We start from the raw sequence: 26,948 nt of genomic DNA on the forward strand, positions 1-26,948 counted from the left end.
TTTATAAGAATTAGCTGGATCAGCCTTTCCACCTACTTAACTTAATCCAGTCACACTATCCTATCTACCGTTTCAGTGAATTCACCTGCCATCACCCACAAGCGGTGTGAGACTTCCCAGTCCTGTGACTTTACAAACGCTCCTCATTGTTAACTTCTATCCATGTTTTCCTGTAAATCCAGCATGTGTCTCCTTTGGAAAACAGTCTTTAATTGACATTGTTTTGTGATCCATACATATTTAAAATATAGTCTGCATTCCTTTCATTTTTACTCAACAATTGACTTGAAAAATGCTTTCTAACTGGTTTCAGCTTTTGTGTATCATGTTCCCTTAAGGGTACCACTTTTGTACTGCCCTGACTTCAAGGATGATGCTCAGTCTAAAATGTTTCCTGACTTATGTGGTCTCTGTCCTCAAGGAGCTAACAACTTAGTAGGCAAGAATATTCACACACACACACACGCACACACTCCCCACTGAGTTACAGGAAGGAACACAGGCACAAAACAGCCAAAGGACTTATTCATAAATGGTTGGTTTATCACCTTGTGAATAGCAGAAGGTACAGAATATTTGGCTAAAGAGAGACTCTGACCTCACCTCCCAACACTCACTATCTGCATCTTAACATTGATCCTATACTTAATTATCTCCAGTTCCTCAAGGATGCTTTGTCACACCTTTGTTCCTTCATTCATAAGCTTATTAGCCTAGAGCAACCCTCACCCCCTTGTTCACCTGGACCACACATGTCCTTTACAAAATCTCCCAAGAAACTTTCTTTCCCACCAGCACTCTGCCCCTGCTCCCCTTCACCATGCAGCCATGAAATTTGAACACCTGTGGCCCATCACAGCACTTGTCACTGTATCCTAATTGCTGACATTTCCCTTCTCAGCCAGCCTGAGAGGTACTTGTGGTACTGTAGGATGGTGCTGACAACTATAATCTGTGGTCAATCCCATTGTCCTTCCCCCACCCCCCCAAAAAAGCAGAAAGAAAATAAATTTGATCAAAATGTCAAATCTACTCCTAAAGGAAATGACACTGTGAGGTTAGTGAGCAAACAGAACCGCAGTTGCTCATCCTAGATATTAGAAGTTATTCTTAGAGTCAGGTTGCTCTTCAGAGTTCATTTTTGGTGGGAAATAAGTCATATAAGCTTGTTAGCCATATTTTAGAAAAAATGCCATCTTCTAAAAGGTTAGAGCCAGCTGGATTTCTGTTTCAAAGACTGATCAGGTAGCCTTAGAAATGCTCTCTCTCTCTCTCTTCAATGCTGCAGTAGTTTTATCACTGTCATAATATTTTCCAGGTTGGGTAACTCCTAATATATTGCTGAGCTCATTTTCCATTGTTTCTTTACCTTTTAAAACTAGTTATATGCATATTAGCTTTAATAAAGTTCTATTAATTCATTTCAGTTCACTTTATCCTCTTCTATTGCATATACCCCATTGACAATGTTTTCAGAGCCAGGTAAGGTTCTTCTTAAGGAATGAGAAGGCAGTTGAAATTTATTTTCATGTACTCAATGAAAAACCTGAATATCAGTTGATTTGCATTCTGAGATTCATAATCTAGAGGTTTCCCTGTGCCTTGAACCACACAAAAAGTACATCTCTGGACAGATCTTTGGTGGGACCCAAATATGAATCATATTAGAGTATCTAACTGTCTTGCTTTGCTAGAGGTCAGAAAGTTTAACCTAGTAGAAACTAAATGGACTCTTGAGTCATATAAATATCTGCAGAATGCCACATGCATTGTAAGGATGATGCAAAGGGCATCTGAGTCACACAAAGCTTGATTTATCCTCTTCTGCAACTTGTCACTTGGGCAGTGTCATATATATTTAATGTAAGGTACATATTAAGTGCCTTAAAATGTTGATTATTGCTAATGTTCTAGCCTATTTTATAAAATTGCTACAATATTAAATAATTTTTCATTAGCATCTCTTAAATTTAAAAAGCAATAGCCTATTGGGCTTCAACACCAGCACAGATACTGTAGATTTGGGATTTCTTTTGTTACTTATTTCATTTTGTTTTGATTTTCATTCAGGAGTGACTGCTGGCTTACCCGGTGCCAGACATTGGTATTGTTAAGAGGTTGAATCACACATGAATCTAGAATACTATTATTGATTTTCAATTGAGTTCCTTGTATGTGGAATCCTTTGTAAAGCTCTCTAGTGGCTTCTTTTGGCTGAATCAATTACTTTTGAAAACTTTATTGATCTAGGAAACACGCGAGCAGGGGAGATTACTTTATTAAATGACTCATAAATCCAAGAAGCAGCTTCCAAACTATTTTGTCCATGATATGTAGGAAGAGAGCGCTTATAAAGTCAACAGGAAACAAGAGGAATTTATTCTAAAAAATATAACCTTAGGCTACTTAAGCTATGAGAGATTACCTCAAGATTCTGCTTATACATTCAAAGTTGTGGAGGCAGATTCTGTAAGCAGGATGTCTATTTAAAAGAGCACAACATTTTGGAAAGTTCTTCATAATTTAAGGGTAAAGACAGATTACTAAATAAAGAAAATCTAGATATGTAAATATTAAAATGTGAAGAGGGATTGCTGGGATTGCAGGTAGACTTTTTAAATTTATAATTCCTTCTAACTTTAATGATAAAAATCACATAAAAAAGAAATCAAATGCAGTTCAAAATTTATCAGAATGAAATTCACATCTTTATATCAGTTCCTATCACCTGATATCAAGTCATCTTAGCTACTGATATAACTGTGAAATGAGAATTGGATCATATTTAAAGGATCTGGGCTGAAGTGCCCCTAGAAATTGCAGTGTTTGCTGCAATACTCATATATACCTGGGAGAACAAGATAGATGTCTATGACTTTTTTTTTCCTATTCATGTGGATAAGAGCATCTTCCATAGAATATTTTCAAAGGTACTTTAGCCTGGATCACTGAGACCCACATGCATCCTTTAATACTTCAGTTAAAACAGTGGTTAGAAACTGTGTTGCTTATTCATTAAAAAAAAATAAAAGAAGTGTTTGCTTGTTATTGCAAGGAAGTGGCACAGAAGCCTCTTACTAAATAATTGACTTATCCCAAAGGATTAAGAAGAACTGGACAAATAGAATTTCACAAAAACAAACATGCAAGCAAACAAACATATTTATAAAAATTAAGATACATCATATGAAGTAAAAACTTTAAAACAATAAGTAAGTTTGCTTGCCTTCCAAAGTTAAAATGTTAGAATTAGAATTCAGAAAGCAAACAATACAATGACTTGCTGAATAATTCTTACCACCAAAGAACAAAGCATGCCAAATGTCAGCTCACAGAATCACACAGAACTCAACTTTCTAAACCAGGAAAGATGATGGAAATCATATAATAAAAAATGCTTTAAAGTCTCTTTCCCAAAATGAAGCCAAGCAATCTTAAAGGCAATCTTGAAGGTCTGTTGGCTAGAAGTCATTCAACATTGAACTTTCAGTTAGACTTCAGTTAAACAAAAACTCCAAGTGAAGAAAGAAAACCCAGAGTCAACTACCTTGAGAGACTGGAACAATTCCACACCTACTGATGGCTGAGCCTCACCCTTTGTTGAGTAAAAGTTTGTATTGATTGTGGAAAGGGGATCTGCTGGATATTCCAGGGAAGTGTATGCTTGTTCATTTTTGTATAGTTATTCCTTTGAGGCATGAGTCCTTCATGATAGAGGAAGTAGAGTATAGGTTTATTATAGGTATTGGGTATATTTTTGAAATTGTGTTTGGTGCACTTAATGCAACTGGTAATTGCAAAATCCACCTCGCCTGTGTAAGTGAAAAATACAGACTGTTACCCTGTTGGCCCTATGAAATTCTGCACTTGATATTTAGTATATACTCTACATTCATTAGTTGCTTTTCACAAGATGTTCTGCCTTAGCACTCAGTTGCATTATTTTCCTTTTCTTTCCTGTTCATTACGCTTTAATTCAGAGGACCATAGGAAGGTAGAATATGCTATCTTTTAAAAGTTCCAAAAATTTGTATAGGCAAACCATTTTCTTAAAGTTGATGAACAAATGTTAGATTGCTATTTTTCATATCATTTATAATCTTGTCACAATCCACTTAATGAATTTTGGTTAGATTTCGGTGAAAATTATCTTCAGAGTAGTTACCCCCACCTCCCACCTCAGGAAGGGTATAATTTCACTATAATGAGTAAGTATGGTGCAGATTTCATGCAAATGATGTGTCAGAGTGTACTAATTTAAATGTATTCAAGCAAACAACAACAACAAAAAATGCACAAAGTCACTGTCACTTAGATCACTGGAGCTTCTAGGACCAGTTTCTTTTACTGATTTAAAAACAGAAAAAACCTATAATATTCAAATGAAGAACTCCTCACTCAAATAAAGTTTTTTGATTAGACTCTACCTCTACCTGCCACTCTAAACACTGCTTATCATGAATGGCAAATTATGTTTTGTGAATTACTGATCTTAGTTATTAATCCTTATTTACCCGGAAATTTCATAGATAAATAGACCCCACCAACAGGTAGTTCAAGCAGTGACAGGTAATAATATTTCTAGTCTTCTCTTTAAAGACTTTTCAGGGTGGGACACAAAAGGAAACTCTCCGAATGGTTAAATATACATTTAGTTGAATGAAGTGTGATTTCTACAATTATCCCAACAGAGATAGAGTCAAGTGAAATTGTATACTGGAGTTGTTACATATTATATAACTTTGCCATTCATTTGTTAGAGTAGTAATAGGGTTTGGCTCTGTGTCCCCACCCAAATCTCATGTTGAATTGTAATTCCCAGTGTTGGGGGAGGTACTGGTGGGAGGTGATTGGATCCCAGGGACAGATTTCCCTATGCTGTTCTCATGCTAGTGAGTCAGTTCTCACAAGATCTGCAGGTTTAAAAGTGTGTGGCGCCCCCACAACTTCTCTCCTTTTCCAGCCCTCTCTCCTGCTCTGCCATGGTAAGATGAGCTTGCTTCCCCTTCACCTTCCACCATGATTGTAATTTTCCTGAGACCTCCCGGTTATACTTTTTGTTGAGCCTATGGCACTGTGAGTCAATCTTTATAAATTACCCAGTCACAGGTAGTTCTTTATAGCAGTGTGAGAATGGACTAATACAAGTAAGCAGAGTAGAAACTAGATTGTGAGACTTCATGTAGGTACCCTGTTGGTCAGTATTTACAATACCAGTAACTTTAATTATAATGAAAGGTGTGATTTTTCTCCACATATCTTTTATTTTTGAAATTTTATTAGCAGAATTTTTATTGGTGCAGTCTTTCGCAGGTATTTTTAAGCCAAGTAGTATTCCATTTTTCCCCCACAAATATGATAATTTGATCAATATAAAATCTAGCCCTTATTGAAAAATGTTAATATATATTATCAATGTTGCTAAATATCTAGCTGTGTGATTTTCATTTTAAGGATAGATTCTTAATTGTTTGTCAAAGAAATATTTATTGAGTATCTGTTATTTGCCAGCTAGTGGGAATTCTGATCTCAAGGCATTTCAAATCTAGTAGGGGAAACAAATAAGAGACAATTAAAAAAATCAATATGATAAAGGTGAACTTGAAGCATAAAGATAATATTCTATAATAAACTTAGCAATTTATTGGCTCACTTTTCCGAAATATATAAGATTACGCTAGCCTCAGAACCAGCTATATCTAGGGGCTCAAACAATATTATCAGGACCAGGATGTCTTTCTCTTTCCAGCTCTTGACTTTGCTTTCTTTGTGCTGGTCTTATTCTTAGGCAGCAGATTGGTTCAAACAGCTCCAAGCTTACTCTGACAAAACAGAAACCCCAACTCATTAGTTCCTGCAGAAGTCTCAGGGCTGGCTCTAATGAACCCTTCTTGGCTCATGTGACCACTTCTGGTACACACACTGTGGTTCCTGTGATACACCATTGTCATTGGCTGTCTGGTAATATGAACTGAGTTAGGAATGGATAAGTCTACAAGGAAAAACCAGGGTGCTACTGGCAGAAGAAACCATAGATGTTTTACCATACGTGATCACTAATTATATGAAACATGAATTCCCATAAACATTAGATTCATTTACTTTTTTGTTTGTATCAATTTCTACTTTATACTAAGTGTGTCTATTCTATACGTGAATATTGTCTGTAAGGAGGGGTGTATACCAGGTTTCCGAAGAGAGAGACACAGAATCACTTACTGAAACTGATGTCCACCAAAGAGTTAAACAAGATTCCAGTGTACCACTGAAGAGCCCAAGGCATGAACAGACAAGGCTGGAAAAAGGCGACTGAAATGAAAAGTAAGACTGAATAAAGAAAAGCAAGGTAAAAACTAAAGCAACATGATACAATCAGTAAACCATATTCCCAAATCCTTCAATTCATTGATATTTAGAAGCTGTCTGTATGGATGTAGAGATTTGTCCCACCAGTTCAGAAAAATAATATAGATCAAATGAGCTATAGTGACTTCTAAGTAATTTAAAACTTGTTAACTGTAAGTAATATTTTTAATTCTTTAATTTTTATCTCAGAAAACTAAAAGCAAGAAACAAACAAATTAAAAACCTTTAAATGATCCTTTCTATTTGTAGAAAGATATTTGTTTGATTTTCCAAAATGTTATTTTAATGCTTTAACATAGCAGATCAGTTACATAAGCAGGACATAATTTATCAATAAATAATAACTGTGTTTTTCCACAAGTCCAAGATGTTCTGATGACTTCTCAATAAATGAGCTTACTTTATAAAATCTCCATTGGCATAACCCAAAGGTCATCACTAGTCATCTCTACCACAATTATTTCATAAATAAACTTAAAAATATAAGTACCTTCAGGAAATACTATACTAGAAATTCAGGCCTAGAATAGTCATGTATGAAAAAGTTAAGCCTAAGTACTTATCACTTTTTATATGTTCACAAATCTTTCCAATTTAGGGACTGCCTAATGATTCTAGTAAAAATAGTAAAAATTATAGCAAAAATTAGTTTCTTCTTGTACTTTAAAGCACTTCGTGTGTCTGTTATAGCATTTATCATGTTTCATTTTTATAAAATGTATTATGCCCACATTTTGTGGAAAAGGATTTATGGTAGGTATCATTTTCCTGTTTACATGTCTGCCTTTATATCTAGACTGTAAGATCCTTAAGGACAGGAAGTAAATATTATTTTTTTTTACCTTTACACACTGTATTTAGCAGTTACAAAAGTACTAAATAAATGCTGAGTAAAATAATGAATAGATGAATTAATAGACTCTTCCATTTAAATGACTTCTTGAACTTCTCTATCTTCTTTGTTAGTTTCACATTTTAAGTGTCTCAAAGGTCAGTTCTCCTTAAGTAAACCAGCTCTTGTTGCTGTACCTGCTTACAAAATGAGATTATGATATAAGCAGAGTTGGGAATGACAACTTGGGCCTGGGTCAGATTCACTGTTTAAGTGTAGACACGGCTGGCAAAGTCTAGTTAACTTGCAGGACAGACCCACAAGTTGTCTTTGTATTGAGTGAGGAAGAGACTCTTGGTGAAAATACACTAATGATAATTATTGCTGACTATATATATATATATATATATATATATATAGTGTGTGTGTGTGTGTTTGGTAAATTCTTGGTCTGCTGCAAAGATTTTCAGGGAGGATGGGGACTGGAAGAGAATTAATTCTAAGGGAAAATAGCCAAGTGTGGCAGGTCAGTGAATGCACCAATGGCATTTTCTTTCTTTGGAAGGAAAGAGGGCTCTCTGCACTAGTGGCTGCCACTTGGATTGTCTTCTCTGCCAGTTCATTAGACCAGCAAGGCAGGAAGATGATAAGCCAAAGCTGAAAGAACTCTCTTAATAAACTTTCTAACACTTGGGAGGCAAAGACTAGAGTGCTTTGGGATCCCTCAAATAGAGTATAACACGAAGCAGGCTCAGCCATTTTCCCTCTGCTCTTTCCTCAGCAGCACTTCATCAACTGCCTAGTCTCAAAGGAAGAAATTTAATCTACCATCGTCATGTTTTTACAGAGGAGGAAACTTCTTCCCCTCAGGGCTGTGGCTTTGAAAGAAAGCTTCTAGCTTCCCTGCCAACCCCATCCCTGCTTCCCTACAAAGGAGAAGGGTAGCTCCTTGGACTGGTGACAGCCTCCTGTTAAGAAGAATGTCCCTGTGTTAAAAGTCACTGCTCCTGTACAAGTTTCTTGCTCTTTATGACTTTTGTGCTAGCAGTGGCGCTCACATTCTGCAGCCCTCTGCTTCCATGGGATAAAGCACAGTGAGAGAGAGTCAACCTTTTACTCTTTCCTCTTTACACTCTGGCCAGCCAGTAAGGGGGTCAAATGGGACAGGACTGTGATGTTTCCTGCACCTGGCTTGATGGCAAGTTTGCTCTGAAGATCTATTTCTTCCTTACCCTCCCAGTCCACCCAGGCTCCAGATGACTCCAGGGCCTGAATGTGAGTGGGGATGCAATGACACACTTTGGCTTTGGATCCAAATTGCATTGTCCAATCCAAGTTACTGTGGTTCAGGCCTCTTGGGCACTTGCCCAGATTGCTAATAAATCTGGTTTACTAATAAACCCACAAGTCATCATAAACTAGCTTTCAGTTCCTAGAGTCTGTACCTTATCCATTGTAACCAGGTGGGAGTCAGGGTGGATCGTAATCCCTTTTCCTATACAACCCAGATACTGCTCATACACTGTTGAGGCCCAGGAAATCAGTGTGCCTAACAGGGTGAGGCAGAGGAGTGTCATGCACCCTGGAAAACCAGCACAGTGGTGTGATATAGTATTAGTGAAGCACACCAGCCAGAGCTGGGCCTTGTGGAGCAGCAGGAGAGGCTGTGGTGCTTTGCTGAGCATTGTCAGAGGAGCCGCAATGCCCAGCAGGCATCTACTCATGATTACATATGAGAGCACGAGATAGTGTCTCGGGACTCCCAGAAATGTTTGACACTGGGGAAGCTTCACATGGCTATTGAGAAACTGCCTCATGTAGGTGAAGCCAGTGAAAATTAGATTATTAAGTGATCTCATTCATATGCTTAAGCTTATGGCCCTTGGGAAAATTATAGTTACCCTCATTTTACTTTCAATCTGAGCATGTGTTCATCAGCACCTTGTCCAAAATGGATGATTATATTAGGGATATCAACTGATTAATCCACTTGAAACGCTGACATTTTGCATGTTGCTATTTAAATGAATATCAGTTAAAATAAACAAGCTACTGTTGTCACGAGGTATTAATGTGCTAGTTCAAGCATTTAAAATTATTTTTTGTTAATTTCTGTGAGCTCTGAGTTTGGAATATAGTGAAGAGTAAGCCTGCAGCTAGAAATGAAGATTACTCCTGAAATTATTTTTCAAAGCCAATGCCATTATCTTAAGCTGATTCTGTGTATCCCCAAAAAATTCTCTTTCTTGCCACCTCAAAATCACCTTGAAGATCAAACTGTTTGGTCTCAAAGAGAATTTATTTCAGCTAAGTTGTTATTTCAAAAGGTAATGCAAAATCTGTGTACAGTTTACATTTAAAGTCTGTTCCAATAAATAGATGCTACTTGATACATTTTTTATTTGATTTTTGACTCAGCACCTAAAAATAATATATGCTTAAACATACCTACACAATTTTTATTTTACTATAAAATGTAGCTTTTCATTTATAAATATTATCATTATAATTTTAGACATTTCCCAAATTTTATGATTCATTTCAATTTTTCTGTCATAAACAGTTATTCTCTTACAGATGGTAGTAATATTTGTCACCTATTTTCAATGAAATAAAATATACTGTAATCCTGCAACTATGGAAATACTTTTATATGCATTAGAATATTCATATGTTTTCTATTCTTTTGCCTCTCAAGAATCAGATTTAGAACTGGACACAGTGGTTTATGCCTGTAATCTCAGCGCTTTGGGAGAATTGCTTGATCCCAGAAGCTCCAGACCAGCTGCCTGGGAAGCACAGTGAGATCCCATTCTAAAAAAAATTTTTTTAGTTAGCCAGATGTGCTGGTGCATGCCTGTAGTCCTAGCTACTTAGGAGGCTAAAGTGGGAGGATTGCTTTAGCCTAGGAGGTCGAGGCTACAGTGGGCTCTGAGATCATGCTACTGCACTCCAGCCTGGGTGATGGACTGAGACCCTTTCTCAAACAAATAAGATTTAATTTCTTACTCTCCGTAGCCTGGATCAGTATTAGAGCTTGGGGTTTCTCAACTGGAAAATTCACATCTAAATTGAATTTGATCAGCATTCATATCAATAATCTATTCCATATATTTAAGGAAGTCATTTCAAAATGACATATGTTCTCAATATTTTTTATCAGTTGGGCAGTCCTTAGGGTGTTTTTCTAGCTGTATTGACAAATTGACAAACAAAAAGATTTTTTTCTGTAATTCTGCCCAGTAGCTATTCCTAAAAGGTAATGATAATATTTTGACCATAGTATGGTAATTTGGCAGAGGTTAGGGAGTAGACTTTGAAGAAAAGGAGATGTGGCTGCAAATCTCAGCTCCACTACGTACTGACTGTGTCATTTTGAATAAGTCACTGCAGCCTTCTGAACCTCAATTTCTGCATATGTGAAATAGGAATTGTGTATGTGTCCGGGAAGATTAAATGAGACAAGGTTTGTTGGTTACCTGTAACATGTTGGGCACTAAAATAATGATGGTTTAATATTTAATAACATATTTCTCTGGAAGTTCAGCTATTTATGGGTTTAATTTATTTTTTAATAATTGTAAAGTTAAACTTTGAAGCTAGAAGTTACCTTAGAGATCAATTCATTAAGTGGTATTTCACATATGGGGAAACCAAGGCACTGCAAAGTTAAATGACATAGAGTCTTTGTTTAATGCTTTGTATAATAAACTGGAGGTGGAATCTTACTTGTTTATTTCCATCTTCAAATGGCAGGAGAAACCAGCCTTCAGAGCAGTAGTAACAGGTATGAAGCAAATCCCAATGACAGTGTTCATATCTAAAGTAAGGTAAATCCAACCTATTCAAAAGGAGGGAGAAGTTATTTTACTTTACTATTAGAATGCATCTGAATGCTTTGGAGAATCCTGAATAATATGAGCTATATGCATATAATCAATTGTCTAAAATCTGGGGAAGTAGACATTCATTGTGATTGATGACTTCTATATCTTAAAGATATTTTAGACACACTTAAGGTATTTTTATCTGAGTCTATTATAGGGATTTAAATTTGATTCTGAGAAGTAAAAATTGCTGGGCCCTAATCCCATTAACTTCCATGTATGGAGGGCTTCATTTCCATTTGCAGAACAAAAGGATTGGCTTAGAGGGGTATTTCCCACGTTGCAGTCCTTACATTACCACAGTCCTAATTTTTATTGTATACACACCTCTAATGTTATTTGCTTTCTAAAATGGCCTCACTTTTTGAACTTAACCTCATTCTAAATGATAATATCTAGGAAGTGACACATAGGCTGTACTGATTATATCTTTTCTCACGTAAATTCGTGACCGTTATAATAAAATATCTGCCTATACCACCTGAAATGATCTCATCTACCACGCTTTCTTACAGCCGTAGCATGGCTTCACTCTTATTCCTGCTCATTCCTAAGGTTGTGTAGAATAAAGTGAGATCGGCAATGACAAAGCCCTTTCTATTCTCAAGCTTTTGGTCTCTGAAATAAAAAGAGCTACCATCTTATATCCATGTGCTTTTTTTGGGTGAAAGGGGTGAAATTCTTGTGCATTTCAATAGACACTAAGAGAATATAAAGGCAAAGTATAATTTCCTGTTTGAAATATTGGCTTAAATGATTGAACCACCACCACTCAGAAGGATTGTTATCTTCAGATTACTTCCAATAACATCAAATTAAGTCCAAATCCTTATCATCAGTTTGAACTTGTCCAAGGAAGCTTCACATAAAAACTAACATTCTTAAAAGCCTTGGAAATGTTAACGGCCCCCAAAGCAACATATTTGCCTTCTAAGAATAACATATTTGAATAGGAACAAGTGGAAGAAAGTACATAAAAATTAGTCCCTATTAAGAATGAATGTTTTGGAAAAGATCTTGAAAAGCAAAGGAAATCCTAGCCCCACAGAAATGTACCCCAGTAGACACTGATGTCTTGACTGACTTTTCACAAAATTTCTTCTCTTAACCAGGAACTTAATATTACATTCCACCATTTTTCTCAAATCTAATAAATCCATTTTCCTTTTATGTTTTATTAAATGTGTACACAGAATTATGACTACTTTTACTAGATATATAGATAATAGTTTAATTGATATATATCTATATATACCTATGTGTGTGTGTATGCCCATGTGTGTGTGTGTGTGTACGCCCATGTGTGTGTGTATGTGTGTGTGTGTGTATCTATGTCTATGTAGTTAACACAGGCATAACATGCTTTCTTTGGAAGAACTTTAGTTATTACCTCAACATCACTCAAACTGTTCCACAATTTCTATGCAATGTTAAATGAGTATTCTATTAAAAAAAAGAATGTATGATCAAATAACATTGGTTAACATTGAATTAAACAAAATTAAACAATACATAACACTACATACATTTTGAATTTTTATGAAGAACATCTAGTAGTACTCTCAAACTAAAATGTGCATATAAAAATGCATTTTACTGAGTATAGAATGGCACCTGAGGTTCTGCATTTCCAACATGATGCTGATCCAGTTGGTCCAAAGCCCACATTTTGAATAGCAGGGGTGTTTTTCTTAAAACCTTATTTCAGTGGTGAATTGTGCCCCCTTACATACAGTCATTTTTTAAGGTTTTTGGTTGACTGTTTGGGTGAGTAATGAATTGGTTGGTATTTGTTGGTTTTGAAAATAAACTTCTTTTGCTGAGAAGAAGCTCTTTAGTTTAATTAGATCCCATTTGTCAATTTTGACTTTTGTTGCCATTGCCTTTGGTGTTTTAGTCATGAAGTCTTTGCCCATGCCTGTCTGGAATGGTAGTGCCTAGGTTTCTTCTAGGGTTTTTATGGTTTTAGAACTTACATTTAAATCTTTAATTCATCTTGAGTTAATTTTTGTATAAGATGTAAGGAAGGGGTCTAGTTTCAGTTTTCTGCATATGGCTAGCCTGTTTTCCCAGCACCATTTATTAAATAGGCAATCCTTTCCCCATTGTTTGTTTTTGTCAGTTTTGTCAAAGATCAGATGGTTGTAGATGTGTGTCATTATTTCTGAGGCCTCTGTTCTGTTCCATTGGCTTATATGTCTGTTTTGGTACCAGTATCATGCTGTTTTGGTTACTGTAGCCTTGTAGTCTAGCTTGAAGTCAGGTAGCATGATGACTCCAGCTTTGTTCTTTTTGCTTAGGATTGCCTTAGCTATACAGTTCTTTTTTGGTTCCTTGTGAAATTTAAAGTGATTTTTTTCTAATTCTGTGAAGAAAGTCAATGGTAGCTTGATGGAATAGCACTGAATCTATAAATTACTTTGGGCATTATGGCCATTTTCACAATGTTGATTCTTCCTATCTATGAGCATGGAATGTTTTTCCATCTGTTTGTGTCCTCTCTTATTTCCTTGAGCAGTGGTTTGTAGTTCTCCTTGAAGAGGTTCCTCACATCCTTTGTAAGTTGTATTCCTAGATATTTTATTCTCTTTGTAGCACTTGTGAATGGGAATTTGCTCATGATTTGGCTCTCTGTCTATTCTTGGTGTATAGGAATGCTTGTGATTTTTGCACATTGATTTTGTATCCTGAGACTTTGCTGAAATGTCTTACCAGCTTAAGATTTTGGGCTGAGATGACTGGGGTTTTCTAAATGTACAATCATGTTATCTGCAAACAAAGATAATTTGACTTCCTGCCTTCCTATTTGAATATGCTTTATTTCTTTCTGTTGCCTGATTGCTCTGGTGAGAACTTCCAATATTATGCTGAATAGGAGTAGTGAGAGAGGCATCCTTGTCCTGTGCTGGTTTTCAAAGGGAATGCTTCCAGCTTTTGCCTATTCAGTATGATACTGGCTGAGGGTTTGTCATAAATAGCTTTTATTATTTTGAGAGATATTCCTTCAATACCTAGTTTATTGAATGTTTTTAGCATGAAGAGGTGTTGAATTTTATCAAAGGCCTTTTCTGCATCTATTGAGAGAGTCATGTGGTTTGGTCTTTGGTTCTGTTTATGTGATGGATTACATTTATTGATTTGAGTATATTGAACCAGCCTTGTATTCCAGGGATGAAGCCAATTTGATCATGGTGGATAAGCTTTTTAATGTACTAATGGATTCAGTTTGCTGTTATTGTATTGAGGATTTTTGCATTAATGTTCATCAGGGATATTGGCCTGAAATTTTCCTTTTTTGTTGCATCTCTGCCAGGTTTTGGTATCAGGATAATGCTGGCCTCACAAAATGAGTTGAGTAGCAGTCCCTCTTTTTCTATTGTTTGGAATTGTTTCAGAAAGAATGGTACCAGCTATTCCTTGTACCTCTGGTAGACTTCAGCTATGAATCCATCTGGTCCTGGGCTTTTTTTTTTGGTTGGTAGGCTATTAATTACTGCTTCAATTTCAGAACTTGTTATTGGTCTATTCAGGGATTTGACTTCTTCCTAGTTTAGTCTAGAGAGGGTATATGTGTCCAAGAATTTATCCATTTCTTGTAGATTTTCTAGTTTACTTGCATAGAGGTGTTTATACTGTCCTCTGATGGTAGTTTGTATTTCTGTGGGATCAGTGGTGATATCCTTTTAATCATTTTTTATTTTGTGTCTATTTGATTCTTTTATCTTTTCTTCTTTATTAGTCTGGCTAGTGGTCTATTTTGTTAATCTTTTCAAAACACCAGCCACTGGATTCATTGATTTTTTAAAGGGCTTTTCGTGTCTCTATCTCTTTCAGTCCTGCTCTTAGTTATTTCTTATCTTCTGCTAGCTTTTGAATTTGTTTGCCATTTCTTCTCTAGTTCTTTCAATTGTGATGATAGAGTGTTGATTTTAGATCTTTCCTGTTTTCTTTAGTGGGCATTTAGCTGTAAATTTTCCTCTAAACACTGCTTTAGCTGTGTCCCAGAGATTCTGGTACATTGTGTCTTTGTTCTCATTGGTTTCAAAGAACTTACTTATTTCTGCCTTAATTTCATTATTTCCCCAGTCATCATGCAGAAGCAGGTTGTTCAGTTTCCCTGTAGTTGTACGATTTTGAGTGAGTTTCTTAATCCTCAATTCTAATTTGATTGCACTGTGGTCTTAGAAACCTTTGTTATTATTTCTGTTCTTTTGCATTTGCCGAGGAGTGTTTTACTTTCAATTATGTGGTTGGCTTTAGGATAAGTGCTATGTGGTGCTGAAAATAATGTATATTCTGTTGATCTGGGGTGGAGAGTGAACAGGCAACCTACAGAATGAGAGAAAACTGTTGCAATCTGTCCATCTGACAAAGGCTAATATCTAGAATCTACAATGAACTTAAACAAATTTACAAGAAAAAAACAAAAAGTGTACAAAAGATATGAATAGATACTTTTCAAAATAAGACATTTATGTGGCTAACAAACTTATATTTAAAAAGGTCATGATCACTGGTCATTAGAGAAATGCAAATTAAAACCACAGTGAGATACTATCTCATGCCAATTAGAATGGCAATTTTTAAAATGTCAGGAAACAACAGATGCTGGATAGAATCTGGAGAAGTAAAATCACTTTTATACTGTTGGTGGGAGTGTAAATTAGTTCAATCATTGCGGAAGACAGTATGGCAATTCCTCAAGGTTCTAGAACTAGAAGTATCACTTGATCCAGCAATCCCATTACTGGGTATATATCCAAAAAAATAAGTCATTCTATTATAAAGACACATGCACACATGTTTATTGCAGCACTATTCACAATAGCAAAGACTTGGAATCAACCCAAATGCCCATCAATGATAGACTACATAAAGAAAATGTGGCACAAATATACCACAAAATACTATGCAGTCATGAAAAAGAATGAATTCATGTCCTTTGCTGGGACATGGATGAAGCTGGAAACCATCATTCTCAGGAAACTAAAACAGGAACAGAACACCAAACACCCAGATATTCTCACTAATAAGTGAGAGTTGAACAATTAGAACATGTGGGCACAGGGAGGGGAGCATCACACAATGGGGTCTGTTGGGGGATGGGAGGCAAGGGGAGTGTTAGCTTTAGAGAAATACCTAATGTAGATTACAGGGTGATGGGTACAGCAAACCACCATGGCACATGTATACTTATGTAACAAACCTGCACATTGGGCACATGTATCTCAGAACTTAAAATATAATTTAAAAAAAAGAAGAAAATAAAATAAACTTCATTTTCTACAATTTTTGAGACTGTTAATATAGCTGAATCTCCTCATTCTATAGGATGGTGAATATCACTTTTAAAAATCACTAAATCTAAAAGGTAAATTTACTTTACCTTTGCAGTGGTTTGGGCTTCTTTCACTTAGGTTGTTTTTAGGAAAACTTTAATTCCTATACTATTTCAGGAAGGGATAAATGGCTTGGGAAATGAAGGACCTGTGTCTTTTAAGTTCTGTTATAATGTACAGTGAAGGATGTGCTCACTTCATAAGCGTACTTTAAAAGATCCTGGGCTCCTATAGCCAGACTAAAATTTTACTAGCAAATAATTATATATTATTGACCTTTTTTTGATTTGTTATTGACTACCTAATTATAGGATCATAGAAAAATCACCCAACTGCTTTAGGTACCGAGTAAGCCAGACACTCAGCATTCATCCACCTACTTATCTGCTTACTACCATTCACCTGTCCATTCACCTGTCCACCTATACGCTCAGCCACTCACAGGTCCAACCCTCCATGCACCCATTCAATTACAGCTCCATCACATATCCGCCTACCCATTCATCCACACACTCATTCTTTTTTTTTTTAATTTTTTATTGCATTTTAGGTCACACTCATTCTTTTATATATTATTTTGTTCAACCATATTTATGTGATGTTATTTCTTTGTAAACATACAGCAAAAGAAAATAACACATTATGTGTGTTACTCTACAACCTACCTTAAACTCATAGGTTCATGTCCTAATATACTTCCTTATGTACTAAAGTCTCAATCTGTAAAGAAGAGTTAGATGTTAAACAATGGCCAGGATGAGGTACATGTAGGGAAAGAAGTGTGTCACCTGTGAGCCAGGATCTAAGCTGTTCAACTTGTCTCCTCAATCTGATGTTCTTAATCCTTCTTTCCATGAAGGATTCATTGAGTCCTTTCCTATAATATTTCTTGGTTTTCCCTTTCATGCCAGTGAATCTGAGCTGCTTGCAGTTGCCTAAATTATAGCTTTGTTTATACTTTTCCTCTGTCTGGATTGCACTTCCTGTCCAACCTATATGTCTAGTTCTTAGCCAGTCTGTTTCTTTCCTGTCTAAAGTTTATCACATCTGCTTGTCCCTGATTTGTCACCCATCCTTCTCTTGTGATGCTCAGCTCCTTTTGCTTGTGGCCCAGTTATTTATGGGGATTTCTGATTTCCCCCATTAGACACAAAGTCCCTAGAAAAATGAGGTCTGCACCTGATTTATCATTGCCTCCTTCACAGAACCTCATGCAGGGCCATTTAGTACATATTTCTGGAATGAATCAATCAACTCATCTATATGTCTGATTGAATGAAGACTTTGAGTGTGTTGATTTCATGAGTAACTAAGGATTTTGAGGTTAAAAACATCCAGTGCCTATAAAATACTTATCTAACGGTATGAGTGGATTATAATTCATGAATCTTTTGTAAAGTATTTTGCATTGCCTTTACCTGGGGATGTTAGTGTGTTTAGAAGTGATGGTTTAGTCTTGATTTATTTAAAGGATTGACTTTCTGGAGTGTAAGCTAATAAAATGTCTTTACTCTTAGATACACTAATTCTTACACTACTGTTTCTCTCTAAAACTTTGCTTCTACTAATCATGAACTCAGTGTCAAACTTGTAAAGAATCACCTAGATTTGTCATTTGGAACTTATGATCCAATGACAATTTTCTCTCTTTTTTTTTTTTTTTTTTTAGATGGAGTCCTATTCTATCTCCCAGGCTGGAGTGCAATGTGCAATCTCAGCTCACCACAACCTCTGCCTCCCAGGTTCAAGCAATTTTTCTGCCTTAGCCTCCCAAGTAGCTGGGTTTACAGGCATACACTACCATGCCCAGCTAATTTTTGTATTTTTAGTAGAGCCAGGGTTTTGCCATGTTGCTCAGGCTAGTCTTGAACTCCTGACCTCAGGTGATGTGCCCACCTCAGCCTCCCAAAGTGCTGGGGTTATAGGCATGAGCCACCAGGCCTGGCCAGTTTTCACTCTTACATTTGGCTTTTAGATCATGTTGGAGATGCATCAGCAAAATTCTTGCCTACCTTTTTTTATTTAAGAAAATGATTATAGCTCTTGCTGTTGCTGTTCATTCCTTTACATCATCCCAAACACTACATTAATTCTCAGTAATTATTATATGAAATAGAAGGGAAAAGATGAGGGGAGAGGGGAGGGAAGGGGGAAGGAGGGAAGGAGAGACTGACTTGGTTGGTAGTTCAGAATAAGAACCTAGAGAATTGTCTCAAGGCTGAAGACAAGAATGAATTTGTAAAAACATGTTTTCACCATAACATATTTTTTAAAGATGTAATCTAATAGTTTTCAGGTTCTCATCATAGTGCCTTTGCTAATTTGCATAATTGTATTGAGGTAGACCTAAATTTTATCTTAGTTCATTCTTCCCCATCAAAATCTTAGTATTTTAAAATGACAACTTTGAAAACTATTGAGTAACCACAGTTTTACTCTGAATCATTACAAGGAAATATAAAAAGCATGTTGTTAATATTTATTCAGTTGTCCGTGTAAATTTACCTGGACCATTTCACCAAAAGTGGAACTGACAAGCTCTTAGGCATAGAGCTGCTTCCACAAATGCCCAGGATCTCCTGGGCAGCCTTACGCAGCCACGTGACTGATACTCAGCATCTTAAATATGCTTAGTCAGTGCTGTCAACTGAATGGACCTTTTTTATGCTAGAGAGAATTTCATGTTGGTGACAATGAATAATAGTATTTAACACATAAATAGAATCTTACCATGACCTGCAGGTCCTCTCCCGTCAGTATCACTCTTGTTTCTCTGCTATGGCCATGCTTTCATTGCTTTTAGTTTAGGTCTGTGGTGTTGGGCTGGCTGACCACCAGGATTGAGTTGTAGCTGTAGGTACCAGGGATTTTTACCACCTTATTAAAAAGGAGCAAAAGAAAACAACAACAAAATAAGTTCATGTCAGCTAAACATAGTAGTTTTCCCTCTCTGGGAACTTTGATCAGTTTAGTAGACAAAGGTTTGAACATACTTTTTAATTTCCAACACCCCTGGAGGTTACTTTTTCTTCAGTACTTTCAAAGAGGTCCTGCAGACACCCACTGAAGTCCCATCTGGTCTGCCTGCCTTTGAAAGTCTCTCTTGACACTGGCATCCTGCAGTGAAAGGCCCTCCTTTTCATATTCTCCCTATTCTCACTGTCGGCTGCCCAGGACTGAGTGCCACTGAGCAGTATCCCCGGAGGGACATGCCCCAACCTTGCATATAATAGCTTTTCTTTATAGGACATTTCTGCTGACTGTAGATTCTTGCCCCTTTGTCTTCCCCACCAAATCCTTTTACCCTGCTGAGGCCCTAGAGGCAAGAAGGACTAGGGCAACTATCAGCGCTTTCCCCTTTAGAGACCTGTTCCATCATTTCTAACGTCATCTCCTTTGGAAAAGATAATTTGCATCCCAAATAACTAACTCTCCAATAAATTTGGAACACAGACTGTTTGATTTGAGAATTGTGTGTAGTTACATTGAGGAAGAGAGGTTGCATGTACATAAGACTCTCTGCTTAAAAAACATTTTTAATGTTAACTTAACATTTAAAAAAATTTAATTCTATGAGGACAGCAAACTGCAGACAGCTTTTCTACACATTCAAGAATCGCTTTGCTCCATTATAGCAAAAGAGCTGAACTATGAAATGAGCTGGGGGTTTGGATTGGAGCTAGGTATTTTGGTAGCCATTTAAGAGTCCTTTGATGGTAGGTCCAACAAATAGCAAGTTTGTGAAGCACTGCTATAGAAATGCTTAGCCTTTTTTTTTCTTTTTTCTTTTTGTGAAGATTAGAGGAGGAGAGAGAGAGAGAGAGAGAGAGCAAGAATCCAGTTACATGTAATTTTTCCTTGCAGCTGGAGAAACTGAGGCAATGAAAAGAAGAACATTATGCAAAGTCATAGAGGAGGGTCTGCAATTTTGAGAAAATGCTCTTTATTTATTCTGTTATTTCCAGGAAGCTAGTTGAAAGCCAATCTTACTTTTAGGTGAGTTATCTGGGATATTTCTTATTGATCACTCCATCATAGGGAAAGGTGCTGTGTTTTAGGAATAAAACACAGTTAGTTTTATTAACAGTTAGTCTAGTTACCAGACTTTTTTTTTTTTTTTAAAGTGGATTTATTTTCTTATCAAGTTCAACAAGTTCACTTCTTATTGTTGGATACAATCAAAACAATATAACACAAAATTAAGAATATATTTAAGTTTTGAAACAATAAAACCCATCTTCTAGCTCAAGAAATAGAATATTAACAACACTATGGAAACCTCTTGTGTGCTCTTTCCTTATCTCCTCCACTTTCTCCCCGATCTCCACACAAAGGTAACTACAATTCCAGATTTTATGTTTGTCTACTCTATGGCTTAATTTTAATAGTTTATCATATAAGCATGTATCACTAGTCAATAAAATATTAAATTTTGGCTAGGGTAGTGACTCACACTTGTCATCCTGGCACTTTAGGATCCTGAGCTGGTAGAATTCCTTGAGGCAAGGAATTTGAGACCAGGTAGACCCAACCTCTAGCAAAAAAAAAAAAAAAAAAAAAAAAAAGAAAGAAAATTAGCTGGGCCTAATGGCACACGTATATAGTCCTAGCTACTTGAGAGGTTCAGGTGGGAAGAGCACTTGAGCCCAGGAGTTTGAAATTATAGTGTGCTATGATCATGCCAGTGCCTTCTAGGCTGAACAACAGAATGAGACCCTATTTCAGAAAAAATGAAAAAAAAGGTTTGCTTGTTTTTTGAGTAGCATAGCAATGATATCTTAGTGTATGCATTTTTCTGTATTTGGGTTTTTCATTCCAATATTATGCTTCTAAGACTCATCTATACTGTTGTTTAAGCTGTAATTTACTCATATTCACTGCTATATAATATTCCATTATGTGACTACATCAAAATTTATTAGTGAATCTTGACAGTGGCATTTTGAATTTGTGAAGGAAAAATAATCAGGACTAGGCTGATGCACTTGTCCAGGAATTTTTCTAGGACAGTGGATTTCAATTTGTTTTTACTGTTATAAAAAACAAATATATTTTGGCTGGCGTAGTGGCTCATGTCTATAATCCCAGCACTTTGGGAGGGTGAGGCCAGCCAATCACCTGACGTCCGGAGTTCCAGATCAGCTTCTTGAAACCCTGTCTCTACTAAAAATACAAAAATTACCTGGGCATGGTGGTGGGCACCTGTAATCCCAGAGGCTGAGGCAGGAGAATGACTTGAACGTGGGAGGCAAAGGTTGCTGTGAGCTGAGATCGCACCTTTGCACACCAGTCTAGGTGACAAGAGTGAAACTCCATCTTAAAAAAAAAACAAAACATTTTATGTTGTATCCCAATACACATACAAACATAAATAATTTTAACAAAGTTTAATAAAATAATATTCTTACTGTATATGAAATACTCTAATATTTCTATTCTTGTCCATTCTATTTCATTTTTACTTTGTAGTGTTTAACTGGCATTTGGTGAGAGGCTCACCATACTGATTTCTTTCCCTCTGTATTGCAAATCACAATTTGAAAAACACTACTTTAAGTCTTACAGTCAGAAATGAATTACAAGGTCAGAAAATATAGCATGCTGGCCAGGTTTATGCCTGTAATCACAATGCTTTAAAAGGCCAAGGTGGACAGATCCCTTGACAGACCACTAGCCTGGGCAATATGGCAAAACCCCATCTCTACCAAAAAAAAAAAAATACAAAAATTAGCTAGGTGTGGTGGTGCATGCCTGTAGTCCCAGCTAAGGAGGAGGCTGAGCAGGCAGGATCACTTGAGCCTGGGAGGCAGAGGGTTGTAGTGAGCTGAGATTGCACCACTGCACTCCAGGCAGGTTAAAAAAAATATATGGCATGCTTATTTTTAATATTATGAATTTTATTCGGACTAGAAGTAAACTGTGTAGTAAAATCCACAAAATATTTATGCACAGTGTTTTTTATTTGTTACAATCACTATGATTATAAGATTTTGTCTTCCATATTAGTGAAGCTCCTCAATGAGAAAAAAAAAGTTCCACATATTTAGGAGTCTTTTATCTCTGAATTTTGAAGAAGTCCAGCACAAGATAAATAATTCTTCAAATTACTTTGGAAAGTAATTAAATTTTGTCATCATAATGAGAAAAATAAATTTTACTTTCTTTGTAATAGGAAATAGTAGGTGACTTTCTAGATTAGGAGTAAGAAAGCTAAACACCCACAGACCTTACACCTGAGCATCACCTCCCCTGTGACTTTCTAACTCTAAATAGCAGACAAAAATACCGATAACAGATCTGCGCCCACCTATCTTTGACTGCATGAAGATAATTTAGGAGAAAATTCCATATTCTAGCTTCTTGAGGGGAACATTGGAGAAAAGTCTCTTTCATCTAACCTCAAAAGCAAAGAAGTCCTAAGAGTTCCTTTTTAGATTTTATCAGAGCTGATGGAGGTTGATCATTTTCTACCTCAAAATACTGGTACCTTCAAGCCTCAAGGGACAACATTCCTTCCTGTTGTGAAAGAATTCTCCAAAGCTGGGGGCATCTGGGTACTAGGTATCCTCACTTCAAAGAGAGTAGAGTTAAAAGAACCTATTCTGCTGCTGCTTTCCCCTTGCTCGTCTCACACCTAGTATGATCAATAAATTTAGAACCCTCAATGAGGTGCCTGAGATCTTAGAATATTCTGTTTGTCTCTAGACCCTCTCTCTCTTGCTTAGGAAATGGAATTATTCTATATTAAAAGAACTTCTAGTTTCCTCTCTAAGTAAAGCTGGAAATATTTTTAGGATTAAAAAGAATTTTATAATTATGATAACATTGAGTTAGACTTACATCATAAATTAATCACCTTTTTAACCTTCCTTTCTCTTTTTGAAGACTAGTCAAAAAGCTAGAAATATTTCAATTGCTAAATCTTTTAACAGATTTTTGATTGTTCATTATCTTCCTCCCTTTTATATGATTTTATTAAGCAGTTTTGATCAATGTTTACATTTTCCTTTATTTTTGTTAGTAAATTATTGGCAGTCTTACAATTTTTACTTAAGAAACAATGTTTATATAAGAGACAATTTACATTTTGGAAAGAGCAGCAATTAACTGTGAGAGCTCTGAAGCCAGACTTCTTGGGTTCAAAGCCCAGGTCTGTCATTTACTAGTTATGTGACCTCAGGCAATTTAGACATTTGTGCCTAAATTTCCTAATCTATAATATGGAAATAATTTTATCTTCTTCATGGGATTTTTATAGTATTAAGCAGTTTGACACATGTAAGTACATGGACTAGTACCAGATGAATAGGAAAGGCTCAATCCATGTTAATTATTCTTACAACTGTCATCATTTCTACATAACGACATAGTTACACAATATCACAACAATGGCCTCCCTCTTACTGCCTAAGTACCTAAGACTGATTATTTGTTTATAAATGTGTTGAAAACCAACACGTTATTTTTTCCTCTGTGGGGAAGTATGTAAGTATGTTATCCAGTATAACATTCCGGCGAAAATTCGGCTTTGCTTAGTTGTCAAATAAGATAAAGCATATTAAGTACCTTGCCAAACATAAGGTACCATACAAATGTCACTTATTATTCAATATGCAGATCAACGTTCAATTGCTGGATGTTGTTTTCTTAGACCATCAACACGTCATCAATTTCTCCCTGTCATCAATTTCCTTTTGTATATACAATGGAACGCTCCCCTAAATAAGACTTTATCATAATATATACTATCCTTTCTCAAGGTGTCAGTCCTACTGTCTGTCTTTTTGTTATATCAGCACATAATGTTATCACATCTAAGAGTGTTTTCTGTGTATATATTTGCTTCCCCAACTAAATTTTAAGCCACTGAATCAAGAATCATCTTATCTTACTTATAATCTCTTTACAATAGCCAACAAAGTGATAGGTATATAATAATTGCTCAGTGAGTACTGATTTGATTGATTAATTGAAATTCACATGAGCCTACTTTAGAATTCAGTGAGAGAAGGCCTACATTCTCCCCAATATGAAACAAGATCTCATTACAGAAATCCTTTCACTTTTTCTCAACCTTTCTACAGGATTCTCTGATGGATCCATTACTTGCAGATATAGCAGTACAAAGAACTCCAGCTGGAGTTAAAATGTCTGGGTTTCAGTAATGAACTTAAGCAGATAATTTTATATCTCTGAGCTTCAGTTTTCTTCTCCATAAAGTGAGAAAAATAAAATCTCTGCCTCTGTTTGAAGATTGGAGGAAATATACAAGATGCCTAACACAGAGCCTTGTTGGGTGTAATATAAGGTAGGCTGTTAAATACCTACTTAAGTGTAGGTGCTGATTTAATTTATAGCTGATTATCTTAAGGACTCACTGTGTCCAAAACCAAGTTCATGACCTTTTCCAACTCTCAAACCTGGCCTTTCTTCAGGAAATGGCACCATTATCCATCTAGTTATACAAACCCAAATCTAGAATTCTCTGACACTTCTCATACCCTCTTTCACATTTCCCATTTGCAAACCAGTGCAAACTCTTTATCTACTCACCTTCCACAACCACCAGATTAATTAATTCTACCACCTTCTCTCACTGGGTCCATCACTATACCTCCATTTGAGCTTCCTGTATCCTCCATGAGTGGCTCCAGTCTGCTTATATGTGAGAATAGCCTTCCTTTATGAATAGCAAATCTGATCACATTATTCCCTGGCTGCCTATCACTTTCAGAAAAACCAGTACCTCAATCCTTTAATTGGCCAGTAAGATGGTATGATCTGCTTCATACTCTGCAAGGTATTTTCCATTTACTCCTTCAGATGTACTTTATCCTTCTTCACCTTGTGCTGTGCCCTGGGAGCTGATCTTTCTAGCCTGCATCAAGGAGCTCCCTCACTCTCTGACTTCCAATTAGTTTGATTAAAGAACAGTGGGAGATGGGGAGGTGGCTGAGATTACAGTATGGTGTTTATTCCCTTGAATTTCCCCTTGCTGCCTAGCCTCAGCTTGACTGCATCTCTTTACAGAAGGTCACAGCTACTGTGTGGTGTTGATGGCAGTGGCAGCCTGTCTGGTGCAGTCACTGCCATGATGCAGCTGCAGTAAGAGAGGTGCTGCTGAAGCTGCAGGTTCCATGGAGCTAGCAGGAGCCAGGAACAGGCAGAAGCCCCAACCCATTCCAAGTTAGAGGGGCAGGAGCCCTGCCCTCCTGGTGCAGCTGCAGCCACCTAGCTGGACTTGGGCTTCTGTCTCGGGCATCTCTGCACTCTCAGGGACCTAGGCCCCACTTCCACTGCAGGCTTGGAAGTGCCTGCTCCCATTGTTTGGCCTCTCCCTGCTCCCAGTACCAGCTCTGATTTCTAAGCAAAGTTGTGGCCAAGCCCAGATGTTGTCACAATCTGGCTGGCTGTGCACACACTTGGGGCAGCACTGATATGACACCCCTCTGCTGCTTCAGCCACCTTTGGACTTTGGGTACTGATGAGCACAGGAGGGAAGCTGAGGAGGCCTAAGGGCAGCTTGGCATGGCCTTGTAAACAACTCTGTGCACAAACAGCCTGGGTGTTGTGGGCACCATGGATGGCTGGTTAATGGTGGCAGGAGGCAGACAGGCTCCTGGGTAGAAAGGAGCAGATCCCTGGTGAAACCCCACCTTCAGGCCAGGGATGGCCTGAGGCCTGGGGGCCAGGCTGCCAGTTCCAAGGACCAGAGTGAGAAATTATGGTGCTTTTTCCTCGGCTCCCTCATGGCTGCCCAATAAGCACGTACCTTCCCTTCTGAAGCCCATAAAACCCCAGACTCAGCCAGACTTGGGCAGATGATGGGGCAACCTGCCTGCAAAGAGGAGTTGCCCACTGGTTAGCTCCTCTCTGCTGAGAGCTGAACACTGGTCAGGAGGCCCTGTCTGCAGAGAGGAGCTTAGCCACTGTGGGTCTCCTCTGAACTGTTCTGTCTCTCAATAAAACACCTTTTCACCTTGTTCACCTTCCAATTGGCTGTGTGCCTCATTCTTCCTGGAAACAGGACAAGAACTCAGGACCTGCAGAATGGTGGGGCTGAAAGAGCTGTTACACAAATAGGGCTGAAACAGTCTCCTTGCTCACCATGTTGCGGGTGATGAGAAGGAGAGAAGGAGAGAATTGCTGTGGCCCTTTGGAAAGCCCAGATCTAAGAGCTCCCTTTGCCAAAACTGTGACACCTTCTTTGGAGCTCTGTGGTTCCTAGCATCTCCAAGCTTCTGGGAGCTACTGCCTTCCCTGGTGCCAGCCATAGAAGATGCTTGCCATATGCTTGGTCCAGTCATAGCCTCACAGGGAGCCAGCATCCCTGCCCACCCCACTGCAGCCAGCATCCGTGACTGAGCAAAGTGGCTGGACCCCATGCTCACACACCCCTTGCTGCTCTGTGTCTGCCTTGCCCTTGACAGGCATGGGATCCAGGCAAGTAGTGCTAGCTGAGTGCAGCTCCTGCCATGCTGAGTGGTGGAATGAACTGAGCAGGTCCAAGCTAAACTTGGGCAA

The 26,948-nt window shown here is 37.4% G+C and overlaps 1 protein-coding gene and 1 long non-coding RNA gene across 29 annotated transcripts in view; one reads left to right on the top strand and one right to left on the bottom strand.

The window, feature by feature from the left end:
* Nucleotides 1–26,948, top strand: part of RASGEF1B (RasGEF domain family member 1B) — a 655,029-nt gene that overhangs the window by 530,644 nt on the left and 97,437 nt on the right. The window lies entirely within an intron of this gene.
* Nucleotides 6,128–25,081, bottom strand: LOC144581804 (uncharacterized). The gene is made up of 5 exons (XR_013533053.1): nucleotides 24,978–25,081; nucleotides 21,607–21,740; nucleotides 19,155–19,301; nucleotides 10,928–11,039; nucleotides 6,128–6,309 (listed from the first exon to the last, which is right to left on the bottom strand). It is a non-coding gene; the product is annotated as an uncharacterized LOC144581804 (long non-coding RNA).

The sequence above is a fragment of the Callithrix jacchus genome, chromosome 3 (genome assembly GCF_049354715.1).
Source record: "Callithrix jacchus isolate 240 chromosome 3, calJac240_pri, whole genome shotgun sequence".
NCBI lineage: Eukaryota > Metazoa > Chordata > Mammalia > Primates > Cebidae > Callithrix > Callithrix jacchus.